General features: G+C 40.5%; 1 non-coding gene across 1 annotated transcript; it reads right to left on the bottom strand.

Moving 5' to 3' along the window:
• Positions 1-310: 310 nt before the first annotated feature.
• Positions 311-418, bottom strand: LOC130937561 (small nucleolar RNA R71). The gene has a single exon (XR_009068775.1). It is a non-coding gene; the product is annotated as a small nucleolar RNA R71 (small nucleolar RNA).
• Between the last annotated feature and the right edge of the window lie 15,008 nt (positions 419-15,426).

Genomic DNA, 15,426 nt, shown 5'->3' with positions numbered 1-15,426 from the left:
AATCCCTGCCATTGGAGCAAATAATTTTGAGCTGAAGCCTCAACTGGTTGCTCTAATGCAACAGAACTGCAAGTTTCATGGACTTCCATAAGAAGATCCCTATCAATTTTTAACTGAGTTCTTGCATATCTGTGATACTGTTAAGACTAATGGAGTAGATCCTAAAGTCTACAGGCTCATGCTTTTTCCTTTTGCTGTAAGAGACAGAGCTAGAACATGGTTGGACTCACAACCTAAAGATAGCCTGGACTCTTGGGATAAGCTGGTCACGGCCTTCTTGGCCAAGTTCTTTCCTCCTCAAAAGCTGAGCAAGCTTAGAGTGGATGTTCAGACCTTCAGGCAAAAAGATGGTGAATCCCTCTATGAAGCTTGGGAAAGATACAAGTAGTTGACCAAAAAGTGTCCTTCTGACATGCTTTCAGAGTGGACCATTTTGGATATATTCTATGATGGTCTATCTGAGTTCTCTAAGATGTCACTAGACCATTCTGCAGGTGGATCTATTCACCTAAACAAAATGCCTGCAGAAGCTCAAGAACTCATTGACATTGTTGCAAATAACCAATTCATGTACACCTCTGAGAGGAATCCTGTGAGTAATAGGACGCCTCAGAAGAAGGGAGTTTTTGAAATTGATGCTCTGAATGCCATACTGGCCCAGAATAAAATATTGACCCAACAAGTCAATATGATATCTCAGAGTCTGAATGGATTGCAAAATGCATCCAACAATACTAAAGAAGCATCTTCTGAAGAAGAAGCTTATGATCATGAGAACCCTGCAATGGCAGAGGTGGATTACATGGGTGAAGCCTATGGAAACACCTATAATCCCTCATGGAGAAATCATCCAAATTTCTCATAGAAGGATCAACAAAAGCCTCAACAAGGCTTTAATAATGGTGGAAGAAACAGGCTTAGCAATAGCAAGCCTTTTCCATTATCCTCTCAGCGACAGACAGAGAATTCTGAGCAGAGCCCCTCTAGCTTAGCAAACATAGTCTCTGATCTATCTAAGGCCACTTTAAGTTTCATGAATAAAACAAGGTCCTCCATTAGAAATTTAGAGGCACAAGTGGGCCAGCTGAGTAAAAAAATCACTGAAACTCCTCCTAGTACTCTCCCAAGCAATACAGAAGAGAATTCATAAAGAGAGTGCAAGGCCATTGATATAATCAAAATGGCCGAATCCAAAGAGAAAGGGGAGGACGTGAATCCCAATGAGGAAGACCTCATGGGACGTCCCCCAGACAGAAAGGAGTTCTCTATTGAGGACCTAAAGGAATATGAAGCTCACATAGAGACTATAGAGATTACATTAAACTTCCTTCTGCCATTCATGAGCTCTGAGAACTATTCTTCCTCTGAAGAGGATGAAGATGTAACTGAAGAGCAAGTTGCTCAATATCTAGGAGCCATCATAAAGCTGAATGCTAAGTTGTTTGGTAATGAGACTTGGGAAGAGGAACTTCCCTTGCTTATTAGTGAACTAAATACATGGGTTCAGTAAACTTTACCTCAAAAGAAACAAGATCCTGGTAAATTCTTAACACCCTGTTGGTGCACGAAATTGTGATCTCTAATTTTCACAACTCAAACAATCCCCGGTAATGGCTCCAAAACTTGGTGCTCAATACCATGGTCTAAACATAATTTCACAACTTCGCACAACTAACCAGCAAGTGCACTGGGTCGTCCAAGTAATAAACCTTACGCGAGTAAGGGTCGATCCCACGGAGATTGTTGGTATGAAGCAAGCTATGGTTATCTTGTAAATCTCAGTCAGGCAGATTCAAATGGTTATGGATGATTTATGAATAAAGCATAAAATAAGGATAGAGATACTTATGTAATTCATTGGTGAGAATTTCAGATAAGCGTATGGAGATGCTTTGTCCATTCCGTCTCTCTGCTTTCCTACTGTCTTCATCCAATCCTTCTTACTCCTTTCCATCGCAAGCTGTATGTTGGGCATTACCGTTGTCAGTGGCTACAGTCCCGTCCTCTCAGTGAAAATGTTCAATGCGCTCTGTCACAGCACCGCTAATCATCTGTCGGTTCTCAATCAGGTTGGAATAGAATCCAGTGATTTTTTTGCGTCTGTCAATAACGCCCAGCCTTCAGGAGTTTGAAGCTTGTCACAGAATACCACAGACAAGGTTTAGACCTTCCGGATTCTCTTGAATGCCACCATCAATTCTAGCTTATACCACGAAGATTCTGATTAAGGAATCTAAGAGATAAACATTCAAGCCTTGTTTGCTTGTAGAACATAAGTGGTTGTCAAGCATGCGTTCATAAGTGAGAATGATGATGAGCGTCACATAATCATCACATTCATCATGTTCTTGGGTGCGAATGAGTATCTTAGAACAAGAATAAGCTGAATTGAATAGAAGAACAATAGTAATTGCATTAATACTCGAGGTACAGCAGAGCTCCACACCTTAATCTATGGTGTGTAGAAACTCCACCGTTGAAAATACATAAGAACAAGGTCTAGGCATGGCCGTGAGGCCAGCCCCATGATCTAAGATAGCATAAGACTAAAGATAGCTACCAAGATGAAAATACAATAGTAAAAGTTCCTATTTGTAGAGAACTAGTAACCTAGGGTTTACAAAGATGAGTAAATGATATAAAAATCCACTTCTGGGCCCACTTGGTGTGTTCTTGGGCTGAGCATTGAACCTTTCATGTGTAGAGACTTTTCTTGGAGTTAAACGCCAGCTTTTGTGCCAGTTTAGGCGTTTAACTCCCATTCTTGTGCCAGTTCCGGCGTTTAACGCCGGGTAGTTTTGAGCTGATTTGGAACGCCGGTTTGGGCCATCAAATCTCGGGCAAAGTATGGACTATTATACATTGCTAGAAAGCCCAGGATGTATATTTTCCAACGCAGTTAAGAGCGCGCCAATTAGGTTTCTGTAGCTCCAGAAAATTCACTTCGAGTGCAGGGAGGTCAGAATCCAACAGCATCTGCAGTCCTTTTCAGCCTCTGAATCAGATTTTTGCTCAGGTCCCTCAATTTCAGCCAAAAAATACCTGAAATCACAGAAAAACACACAAACTCATAGTAAAGTCCAGAAAAGTGAATTTTAACTAAAAAGTAATAAAAATATAATAAAAACTAACTAAAACATACTAAAAACACACTAAAAACAATGCCAAAAAGCGTATAAATTATCCGCTCATCACAACACCAAACTTAAATTGTTGCTTGTCCTCAAGCAACTGAAAATCAAATAAGATAAAAAGAAGAGAATATGCAATGAATTCCAAAAACATCTATGAAGATCAGTATTAATTAGATGAGCGGGGCTTTTAGCTTTTTGCCTCTGAACAGTTTTGGCATCTCACTCTATCCTTTGAAATTCAGAATGATTGCTTTTATAGGAACTCAGAATCCAGATAGTGTTATTGATTCTCCTAGTTAAGTATGATGATTCTTGAACACAGCTACTTTATGAGTCTCGGCCGTGGCCCAAAGCACTCTGTCTTCCAGTATTACCACCGGATACATACATGCCACAGACACATAACTGGGTGAACCTTTTCAGATCGTGACTCAGCTTTGCTAGAATCCCCAATTAGAGGTGTCTAGGGTTCTTAAGCACACTCTTTTTGCCTTGGATCACGACTTCATTATTTTTTTCTTTTTCTTTTTCTTCTTTTTTTTTTCGTTTTTCTCTCTTTTTTTTGTATTCACTGCTTTTTTTGCTTCAAGAATCATTTTTATGATTTTTCAGATCCTCAGTAACACGTCTCCTTTTTCATCATTCTTTCAAGAGCCAATCATTCATGAACAACAAATTCAAAAGACATATGCACTGTTTAAGCATACATTCAGAAACCAAAATATTTCCACCACATCAAACTAATTAATCTGTTATAAAATTCAAAATTCATGCAATTCTTCTCTTTTTCAATTAAGAACATTTTTCATTTAAGAAAGGTGATGGATTCATAGGACATTTATAACTTTAAGGCATAGATACTAAGACACTAATGATCATAAGACACAAACTTAGATAAACATAAGCATGATTTTTTGAAAAACAGGAAAATAAAGAACAAGGAAATTAAAGAACGGGTCCACCTTAGTGATGGCGGCTTGTTCTTCCTCTTGAAGATCTTATGGAGTGCTTGAGCTCCTCAATGTCTCTTCCTTGCCTTTGTTGTTCCTCTCTCATGATTCTTTGATCTTCTCTAATTTCATGGAGGAGAATGAAATGTTCTTGGTGCTCCACCCTTAGTTGTCCCATGTTGGAACTCAATTCTCCTAGGGAGGTGTTGATTTGCTCCCAATAGTTTTGTGGAGGAAAGTGCATCCCTTGAGGCATCTTAGGGATTTCATGATGAGTGGGATCTCTTGTTTGCTCCATCCTTTTCTTAGTGATGGGCTTGTCCTCATCAATAGGGATGTCTCCCTCTATGTCAATTCCAACTGAATAACAGAGGTGACAAATGAGATGAGGAAAGGCTAACCTTGCCAAGGTAGAGGACTTGTCCGCCACCTTATAAAGTTCTTGGGCTATAACCTCATGAACTTCTACTTCCTCTCCAATCATAATGCTATGAATCATGATGGCCCGATCTATAGTAACTTCGGACTGGTTGCTAGTGGGAATGATTGAGCGTTGGATAAACTCCAACCATCCCCTAGCCACGGGCTTGAGGTCATGCCTTCTCAGTTGAACCGGCTTTCCTCTTGAATCTCTCTTCCATTGAGCGCCCTCTTCACAAATGTCTATGAGGACTTGGTCCAACCTTTGATCAAAGTTGACCCTTCTAGTGTAAGGGTATTCATCTCCTTGCATCATGGGCAAGTTGAATGCCAACCTTACATTTTTCGGACTAAAATCTAAGCATTTCCCCCGAACCATTGTAAGCCAATTCTTTGGGTTCGGGTTCACACTTTGATCATGGTTCTTGGTGATCCATGCATTGGCGTAGAACTCTTGAACCATTAAGATTCTGACTTGTTGAATGGGGTTGGTAAGAACTTCCCAACCTCTTCTTCGAATCTCATGTCGGATCTCCGGATATTCACTCTTTTTGAGTTTGAAAGGGACCTCGGGGATCACCTTCTTCATGGCCACAACTTCATAGAAGTGGTCTTGATGCACCTTTGAGATGAATCTCTCCATCTCCCATGACTCAGAGGTAGAAGCTTTTGCCTTCCCTTTCCTCTTTCTAGAGGTTTCTCCGGCCTTAGATGCCATAAATGGTTATGGAAAAGCAAAAAGCAATGCTTTTACCACACCAAACTTAGAAGGTTTGCTCGTCCTCGAGCAAAAGAAGAAAGAAGAGAGTAGAAGAAGAAGAAATAGAGGAGATGGGGGGGCTTTGTGGTTCGGCCAAGGGGGAGAAGTAGTGTTTAGGTTGTGTGAAAATGAGGTGGTGAAGATGGGTTTATATAGGGGTGGAGAGAGGGGTAGGGTTCGATCATGTATGGGTGGGTTTTGGAGGGAAAGTGGTTTGAATTTGAATGGTGAGGTAGGTGGGGTTTTATGAAAGATGGATGTGAGTGGTGAAGAGAATGGTAGGATTTGATAGGTGAGGGGTTTTTGGGGAAGAGGTGTTGAGGTGATTAGTGAATGGGTGAAGAAGAGAGAGAGTGGTCGGGTAGGTGGGGATCATGTGGGGTCCACAGATCCTGAGGTGTCAAGGATAATTCATCCCTGCACCAAGTGGCGAGCAAAAATGCTCATTCTGCCAACCCTGGCGTTAAACGCCGGGCTGGTGCCCATTTCTGGCGTTTAACGCCAGCTTGTTGCCCATTCCTGGCGTTAAACGCCAGCATGGTGCCCCTTTCTGGCATTAAACGCCCAGAATGGTGCCAGACTGGGCATTAAACGCCCATTTGCTGCCCTTACTGGCGTTTAAACGCCAGTGAGGTTTTCCTCCAGGGTGTGCTATTTTTCTTTCTGTTTTTCATTCTGTTTTTGCTTTTTCAATTGATTTTGTGACTTTCCATGATGATTAACCTACAGAAAACATAGAATAACAAAGGAAATTAGATAAATATAACATTGGGTTGCCTCCCAACAAGCGCTTCTTTAATGTCAGTAGCTTGATAGTGGGCTCTCATGGAGCCTCACAGATACTCAGAGCAATGTTGGAAGCTCCCAACACCAAACTTATAGTTTGAATGTGGGGGTTCAACACCAAACTTAGAAGTTGGTTGTGGCCTCCCATCACCAAACTTAGAGTTTGACTGTGGGGGCTCTGTTTGACTCTGTTCATGCTTCCTCTCCATGGTTACAGAGGGATATCCTTGAGCCTTAAACACAAAGGATTCTTCATTCACTTGAATGATCAATTCTCCTCTGTCAACATCAATCATAGCCTTTGCTGTGGCTAGGAAGGGTCTGCCAAGGATGATGGATTCATCCATGCACTTCCCAGTCTCTAGGACTATGAAATCAGCAGGGATGTAATGGTCTTCAATCTTTACCAGAACATCCTCTACAAGTCCATAAGCTTGTTTTCTTGAATTGTCTGCCATCTCTAGTGAGATTCTTGCAGCTTGCACATCAAGGATCCCTAGCTTCTCCATTATAGAGAGAGGCATGAGGTTTATGCTTGACCCTAGGTCACACAGGGCCTTCTCAAAGGTCATGATGCCTATGGTACAAGGTATTGAGAACTTCCCAGGGTCCTGTCTCTTTTGAGGTAATTTCTGCCTAGACAAGTCATCCAGTTCTTTGGTGAGCAAAGGAGGTTCGTTCTCCAAAGTCTCATTACCAAATAACTTGTCATTTAACTTCATGATTGCTCCAAGGTATTTAGCAACTTGCTCTTCAGTGACATCTTCATCCTCTTCAGAGGAAGAATACTCATCCGAGCTCATGAATGGCAGAAGTAAATCCAATGGAATCTCTATGGTCTCATTATGAGCCTCAGATTCCCATAGTTCCTCATTAGGGAACTCATTGGAGGTCAGTGGACGTCCATTGAGGTCTTCCTCAGTGGCGATCACTGCCTCTTCCTCCTCTCCAAGTTCGGCCATGTGGGTCATGTTAATGGCCTTGCATTCTCCTTTTGGATTCTCTTCTGTATTGCTTGGAAGAGTACTAGGAGGGAGTTCAGTAATTTTCTTGCTCAGTTGTCCCACTTGTGCCTCCAAATTCCTAATGGAGGACCTTGTTTCAGTCATGAAACTTTGAGTGGTTTTGATTAGATCAGAGACCATGGTTGCTAAGTCAGAGTAGATCTGCTTAGAATTCTCTGTCTGTTGCTGAGAAGATGATGGAAAAGGCTTGCCATTGCTAAACCTGTTTCTTCCACCATTATTATTGTTGAAACCTTGTTGAGGTCTCTGTTGATCCTTCCATGAGAAATTTGGATGATTTCTCCATGAAGGATTATAGGTGTTTCCATAGGGTTCTCCCATGTAATTCACCTCTTCCATTGAAGGGTTCTCAGGATCATAAGCTTCCTCTTCAGATGAGGCGTCCTTAGTACTGCCTGGTGCAGCTTGCATTTCAGACAGACTTTGAGAGATCATATTGACTTGCTGAGTCAATATTTTTTTCTGAGCCAATATGGCATTCAGAGTATCAATCTCAAGAACTCTTTTCTTCTGATTCGTCCTATTGTTCACAGGATTCCTTTCAGAAGTGTATATGAATTGGTTATTTGCAACCATTTCAATGAGTTCTTGAGCTTCTGTAGGCATCTTCTTCAGATAAAGAGATCCTCCAGCAGAGCTGTCCAATGACATATTGGACAGTTCAGACAGACCATCATAGAAGATACCTATGATGCTCCATTCAGAAAGCATGTCAGAGGGACACTTTCTGATCAATTGTTTGTATCTTTCCCAAGCTTCATAGAGGGATTCACCTTCCTTCTGTCTGAAGGTTTGGACTTTCACTCTAAGCTTACTCAATTTTTGAGGTGGAAAGAACTTTGTCAAGAAGGTATTGACTAGCTTTTCCCAAGAGTTCAGGCTTTCTTTAGGTTGTGAGTCCAACCATATCCTAGCTCTGTCTCTTACAGCAAAAGGGAATAGCACAAGTCTGTAGACCTCAGGGTCAACCCCATTAGTCTTGACAGTGTCACAGATTTGCAAGAATTCAGCTAAAAACTGATGAGGATCTTCCAATGGAAGTCCATGGAACTTGCAATTTTGTTGCATTAGAGAAACTAATTGAGGCTTAAACTCAAAGTTGTTTGCTCCAATGGCAGGGATAGAGATGCTTCTCCCATAGAAGTCGGGAGTAGGTGCAGTAAAGTCACCCAGCACCTTCCTTGCATTGTTGGCATTGTTGTTGTTTTTGGCTGCCATGGGTTCTTCTTCTTTGAAGATTTCTGTTAGGTCCTCTATAGAGAGTTGTGCTTTAGCTTCTCTTAGCTTTCGCTTCAAGGTCCTTTCAGGTTCAGGGTCAGCCTCAACAAGAATGCTTTTGTCTTTGCTCCTACTCATATGAAAGAGAAGAGAACAAGAAAATATGGAATCCTCTATGTCACAGTACAGAGACTCCTTGAGGTGTCAGAGGAAAAGAAAAATAGAAGGAAGAGGTAGAAGAATTTGAACTTATCAAGAAAGATAGAATTCGAATTGTGCATTGAGGAGTAGTGTTAGTCCATAAATAGAAGGATGTGAGAAGAGGGGAAGAAATTTTCGAAAATAAATTAAAAAGATAAAAAAAACATTTTGAAAAATACTAATTGATTTTCGAAAACTAAGAGTGGAAAAGAAATCAAGTGACTTTTGAAAAAGATTTTGAAATTAGAAATTAAAAAGATATAATTGAAAACTATTTTGAAAAAGATGTGATTTGAAAAACAATTTAAAAAGATTTAATTTTAAAAATTAATGACCTGCCTAACAAGAAAGATATGATTCAGACATTAAACCTTTCTCAACAGAAAAGGCAACATACTTGAAATGTTGAATCAAATCATTAATTGTTAGCAAATATTTTTGAAAATGGAAAGAAATTGATTTTGAAAATATATGATTGAAAAGATATGATTTGAAAAAGATTTGGTTTTGAAAAAATTTTGAAAACTTGAAAAAAATTTGCATTAAAAACAAAATCTTCCCTCTTGTACCATCCTGGCGTTAAACGCCCAGAATGGTATCCATTATGGCGTTTAACGCCCAAAACACTACCCTTTTGGGCGTTAAATGCTCAGCCAGGTACCCTGGCTGGCGTTTAAATCCCAGTTTTCCTTCTTCACTGGGCGTTTTGAATGCCCAGCTTTTTCTATGTAATTCCTCTGTTGTATGTTTTGAATCTTCAATTCTCTATATTATTGACTTGAAAAGACACAAATTAAAAATTTTTTTTGGGTTTTTAATAATGAGACTAAGATCAAATAAACAATGCATGCAAGACACCAAACTTAAAAGTTTGTATACTATTGACACTAACAAAATGATAATGCATATGAGAAACAACAAAACACTCAAGACAAGAGAATTTAAAGATCAGAACAAGGAAATCATCAAGAACAACTTGAAGATCAATTAAGACACATGAATGAATTCGAAAAATGCAAGAAGAAAAGAAACATGCAATTGACACCAAACTTAAAATGAGACACTAGACTCAACAAGAAACATAAAATATTTTTGGTTTTTATGATTTTGTAATTTTTTTGGTTTTTTTTTCGAAAATTATGTGGAGAAGAAAATAAAGATATCAAAATTCTTAATGAGAATTCCAGGAATCATGCAATGTTAGTCTAAAGCTTCAGTCTAAAGAAATTAGACATAGCTAGCCAAGCTTCAGCAGGACATTACATTCAAGAGCTAAATTGATGAGAATCAATCAGCTTTGGTGATGATAAGAACATCACCTTGAAACACTAGAATTCATTCTTAAGAACTCTGAAGAAAAATACCTAAGCTAAGCAACAAGATGAATCGTCAGTTGTCCAAACTGAAACAATCCCCGGCAACGGCGCCAAAAACTTGGTGCACAAAATTGTGATCTCTACTTTTCACAACTCAAACAATCCCCGGTAATGGCTCCAAAAACTTGGTGCTCAATACCATGGTCTAAACATAATTTCACAACTTCGCACAGCTAACCAGCAAGTGCACTGGGTCGTCCAAGTAATAAACCTTACGCGAGTAAGGGTTGATCCCACGGAGATTGTTGGTATGAAGCAAGCTATGGTCATCTTGTAAATCTCAGTTAGGCAGATTCAAATGGTTATGGATGATTTATGAATAAAGCATAAAATAAGGATTGAGATACTTATGTAATTCATTGGTGAGAATTTCAGATAAGCGTATGGAGATGCTTTGTCCCTTTCGTCTCTCTGCTTTCCTACTGTCTTCATCCAATCCTTCTTAGTCCTTTCCATGGCAAGCTGTATGTTGGGCATCACCATTGTCAGTGGCTACAGTCCCGTCGTCTCAGTGAAAATGTTCAACGTGCTCTGTCACAGCACGGCTAATCATCTGTCGGTTCTCAATCAGGTTGGAATAGAATCCAGTGATTCTTTTGCGTCTGTCACTAACGCCCAGCCTTCAGGAGTATGAAGCTCGTCACAGTCATTCAATCATTGAATCCTACTCAGAATACCACAGACAAGGTTTAGACCTTCCGGATTCTCTTGAATGCCACCATCAATTCTAGCTTATACCACGAAGATTCTGATTAAGGAATCCAAGAGATAAACATTCAAGCCTTGTTTGCTTGTAGAACAGAAGTGGTTGTCAAGCACGCGTTCATAAGTGAGAATGATGATGAGCGTCACATAATCATCACATTCATCATGTTCTTGGGTGCGAATGAGTATCTTAGAACAAGAATAAGCTGAATTGAATAGAAGAACAATAGTAATTGCATTAATACTCGAGGTACAGCAGAGCTCCACACCTTAATCTATGGTGTGTAGAAACTCCACCGTTGAAAATACATAAGAACAAGGTCTAGGCATGGCCGTGAGGCCAGCCCCATGATCTAAGATAGCATAAGACTAAAGATAGCTACCAAGATGAAAATACAATAGTAAAAGGTCCTATTTGTAGAGAACTAGTAACCTAGGATTTACAAAGATGAGTAAATGACATAAAAATCCACTTCCGGGCCCACTTGGTGTGTGCTTGGGCTGAGCATTGAAGCTTTCATGTGTAGAGACTTTTTTTGGAGTTAAACGCCAGCTTTTGTGCCAGTTTGGGCGTTTAACTCCCATTCTTGTGCCAGTTCCGGCGTTTAACGCCGGGCATTTTTTAGCTGATTTGGAACGCCGGTTTGGGCCATCAAAGCTCGGGCAAAGTATGGACAATTATACATTGCTGGAAAGCCCAGGATGTCTACTTTCCAACGCAGTTAAGAGCGCGCCAATTGGGTATCTGTAGCTCCAGAAAATCCACTTCGAGTGCAGGGAGGTCAGAATCCAACAGCATCTGCAGTCCTTTTCAGCCTCTGAATTAGATTTTTGCTCAGGTCCCTCAATTTCAGCCAGAAAATACCTGAAATCACAGAAAAACACAAACTCGTAGTAAAGTCCAGAAAAGTGAATTTTAACTAAAAACTAATAAAAATATAATAAAAACTAACTAAAACACACTAAAAACAATGCCAAAAAGCGTATAAATTATCCACTCATCACCTGTACCATAGGCACCATGACCTTTGAGAAGGCTCTATGTGACCTGGGGTCAGGTATAAATCTTATGCCACTCTTTGTAATGGAGAAACTGGGGATCTTTGAGGTACAAGATGCAAGAATCTCATTAGAGATGGCAGACAAGTCAATAAAACAAGCTTATGGATTGGTAGAGGATGTGTTAGTGAAGGTTATAGGCCTTTACATCCCTGCTGATTTCATAATCCTAGACACTGGGAAGGAGGAGGATGAATGCATCATCCTTGGAAGACCCTTCCTAGCCACAGCAGGAGCTGTGATTGATGTTGACAGAGGAGAGATAGTCCTTCAATTGAATGGGGACTACCTTGTGTTTAAAGTTCAAAGATCTTCCTCTGCAACCATGGAGAGGAAGCATGAAAAGCTTCTCTCAATACAGAGTCAAACAAATCCCCCACAATCAAACTCTAAGTTTGGTGTTGGGAGGCTGGTGCACGAAATCACAATCACACTTTTGTAATTCCGCACAACTAACCAGCAAGTGCACTGGGTCGTCCAAGTAATACCTTACGTGAGTAAGGGTCGATCCCACGGAGATTGTCGGCTTGAAGCAAGCTATGGTTATCTTGTAACTCTTAGTCAGGATATCAATAATTCTCATATTTAATTGTAAAAAGTAAAAGAACATAAAATAAATACTTGTTTTGCAGTAATGGAGAACAGGTTGAGGTTTTGGAGATGCTCTATCTTCTGAATCTCTGCTTTCCTACTGTCTTCTTCTTCATGCACGCAAGGCTCCTTCCATGGCAAGCTGTATGTTGGGTTTCACCGTTGTCAATGGCTACCTCCCATCCTCTCAGTAAAAATGTTCAACGCGCTTTGTCACAACACGGCTATTCATCTGTCGGTTCTCGATCATGTCGGAATAGAATCCAGTGATTCTTTTGCGTCTATCACTAACGCCCCCCAATCGCAAGTTTGAAGCTCGTCACAGTCATTCAATCCCTGAATTCTATTCAGAATACCACAGACAAGGTTTAGACCTTCCGGATTCTCAAGAATGGCCGCCAATGGATTCTAGCTTATACCACGAAGATTCTGATTAAGGAATCCAAGAGATATCTACTCAATCTAAGGTAGAACGGAGGTGGTTGTCAGGTACACGTTCATAGGTGAGAATGATAATGAGTGTCACGGATCATCACATTCATCAAGTTGAGGAACAAGTGATATCTTAGAATAGAAGCAAACGTGATTGAATGAAAAACAGTAGTAATTGCATTAATCCATCAAGACACAGTAGAGCTCCTCACCCCCAACCATGGGGTTTAGAGACTCATGTCGTAGAAGATACAATATGAAATGTGTATTCTGTTATGAGGTACAGATACAATAGCAAAAAGTCCTATTTATAGTGAACTAGTGACCTAGGGTTTACAAGAATGAATAAATGATGTAAAAATCCACTTCCGGGGTTCACATGGTGTGTGCTTGGGCTGAGCATTGAAGCTTTCATGTGTAGAGACTTTTTCTGGAGTTAAACGCCAGATTTTGTGCCAGTTTGGGCGTTTAACTCCAACTTTTGTGCCAGTTCCGGCGTTAAACGCTGGGAATTCTAAAGCTGATTTGGAACGTCGGTTTGGGCCATCAAATCTCGGGCAAAGTATGGACTATTATATATTACTGGAAAGCCCTGGATGTCTACTTTCCAACGCATTTGAGAGCGCACCGATTGAGTTTTTGTAACTCCAAAGAATTAACTTCGAGTGCAGGGAGGTCAGAATCCAACAACATCTGCAGCCCTTTTCAGCCTCTGAATCAGATTTTTGCTCAGGTCCCTCAATTTCAGCTAGAAAATACCTGAAATCACAGAAAAACATACAAACTCATAGTAAAGTCTAGAAAAGTGAATTTTAAATAAAATCTAATAAAAATATAATAAAAACTAACTAAAATGTACTAAAAACATACTAAAAACAGTGCCAAAAAGCGTATAAATTATCCGCTCATCAGAGGCCACAATCAAACTCTAAGTTTGGTGTTGGGAGATTCCAACAATGCTCTGACCATCTGTGAAGCTCCAAGAGAGCTCACTGTTAAGCTATTGACATTAAAGAAGCGCTTATTGGGAGGCAATCCAATTTTTATTTATCTATATTTCTATTATTCTTTTATGTTTTATTAGGTTTATGATCATGTGGAGTCACAAAACAATTGCAAAAATTAAAAACAGAATAAAAAATAGCAGAAGAAAAAGCACACCCTGGAGGAAGAGCTGTCTGGCGTTTAAACGCCAGAAACAAGCTTCTGTCTGGCATTTAACGCCAGAAACAAGCACCAAGCTGACATTTAACGTCAGAAACAAGCATCAGGCTGGCATTAAACGCCAGAAACAAGCTACATTTGGGCGTTTAACGCCAGAAACAAGCATCAGTTTGGCGTTAAACGCCAGAATTGCATACAGAGGGCGTTTTACATGCCTAAAAGGTGCAGGGATGAGATATCCTTGACACCTCAAGATTTGTGGACCCCACAGGATCACCTCAGGATCTGTGGACCCCATAGGATCCCTACCTACCCCACTTCTCTCTTCTTCACACAATCTAATAACACTATACCCTTCACCAATCACCTCAATCTCTCTTCCCCATTACCCTTTCACCAATCACATCCATCCACTTTTCCCCAAAAAACCCCACCTACCTTCAAATTCAAAATCTCTTTCCCACCCAAACCCACCCTAAATGACCGAACCCAAACCCTTCTCCCTCCACTATATAAACCCCTCCATCCTTCTTCATTTTCACACAACACTACCCTCTCTTCTCCCCCTTGGCCGAAACCCACACCTCTCTCCCTCTCCTCCATATCTTCTTCTTCTTCTTCTATTGTTTCTTCTTTTGCTCGAGGGCGAGCAACATTCTAAGTTTAGTGTGGTAAAAGCATAGCTTTTTTGTTTTTCCATAACCATTGATGGCACCTAAGGCCAGAGAAACCTCAAGAAAGATGAAAGGGAAGACAAAAGCTTCTACCTCCGAGTCATGGGAGATGGAGAGATTCATCTCAAAAGCCCATCAAGACCACTTCTATGAAGTTGTGACCAAGAAAAAGGTGATCTCTGAGGTCCCTTTTAAGCTCAAAAAGGGCGAATATCCAGAGATCCGACAAGTGATTAGAAGAAGAGGATGGGAAGTTCTCTCCAATCCTATTCAACAAGTCAGAATCTTAACGGTTCAAGAGTTCTATGCAAACGCATGGATCACTAGGAACCATGATCAAAGCATAAACCCAAACCCAAGGAATTGGCTTACAATGGTTCGGGGAAAATGCTTAGATTTCAGTCCGGAGAATGTAAGGTTGGCGTTCAACTTGCCTATGATGCAGGAAGATGCACGCCCCTACACTAGAAGGGTCAACTTTGATCAAAGGTTGGACCAAGTCCTCATGGACATATGTGTGAAAGGAGCTCAATGGAAAAGAGACTCAAAAGGTAAGCTGGTTCAATTGAGAAGACTGGACCTTAAGCCTGTGGCTAGAGGATGGTTGGAGTTCATCCAACGCTTCATCATCCCCACTAGCAACTGATCTAAAGTAACTGTGGATCGGGCCATCATGATCCATAGCATCATGATTGGAGAGGAAGTAGAAGTTCATGAAGTCATCTCTCTAGAACTCTACAAAGTAGCCGAAAAGCCCTCCACCTTGGCAAGGCTAGCTTTTCCTCATCTCATTTGCCATCTATGCAACTTAGCTGGAGTTGTCATAGAAGGAGACATCCTTATTGAAGAGGACAAGCCCATCATAAGAAGAGGATGGAGCAAACAAGAGAGCTCATTCATGGATCTCAAGAGACGCATGAGGAAGCTCATC

The sequence above is a fragment of the Arachis stenosperma genome, chromosome 6, assembly GCF_014773155.1.
Source record: "Arachis stenosperma cultivar V10309 chromosome 6, arast.V10309.gnm1.PFL2, whole genome shotgun sequence".
Classification (NCBI taxonomy): domain Eukaryota; kingdom Viridiplantae; phylum Streptophyta; class Magnoliopsida; order Fabales; family Fabaceae; genus Arachis; species Arachis stenosperma.
The sequence above is the reverse complement of the archived record's forward strand: the minus strand, read 5'-3'. Positions and strand labels throughout refer to the sequence as shown.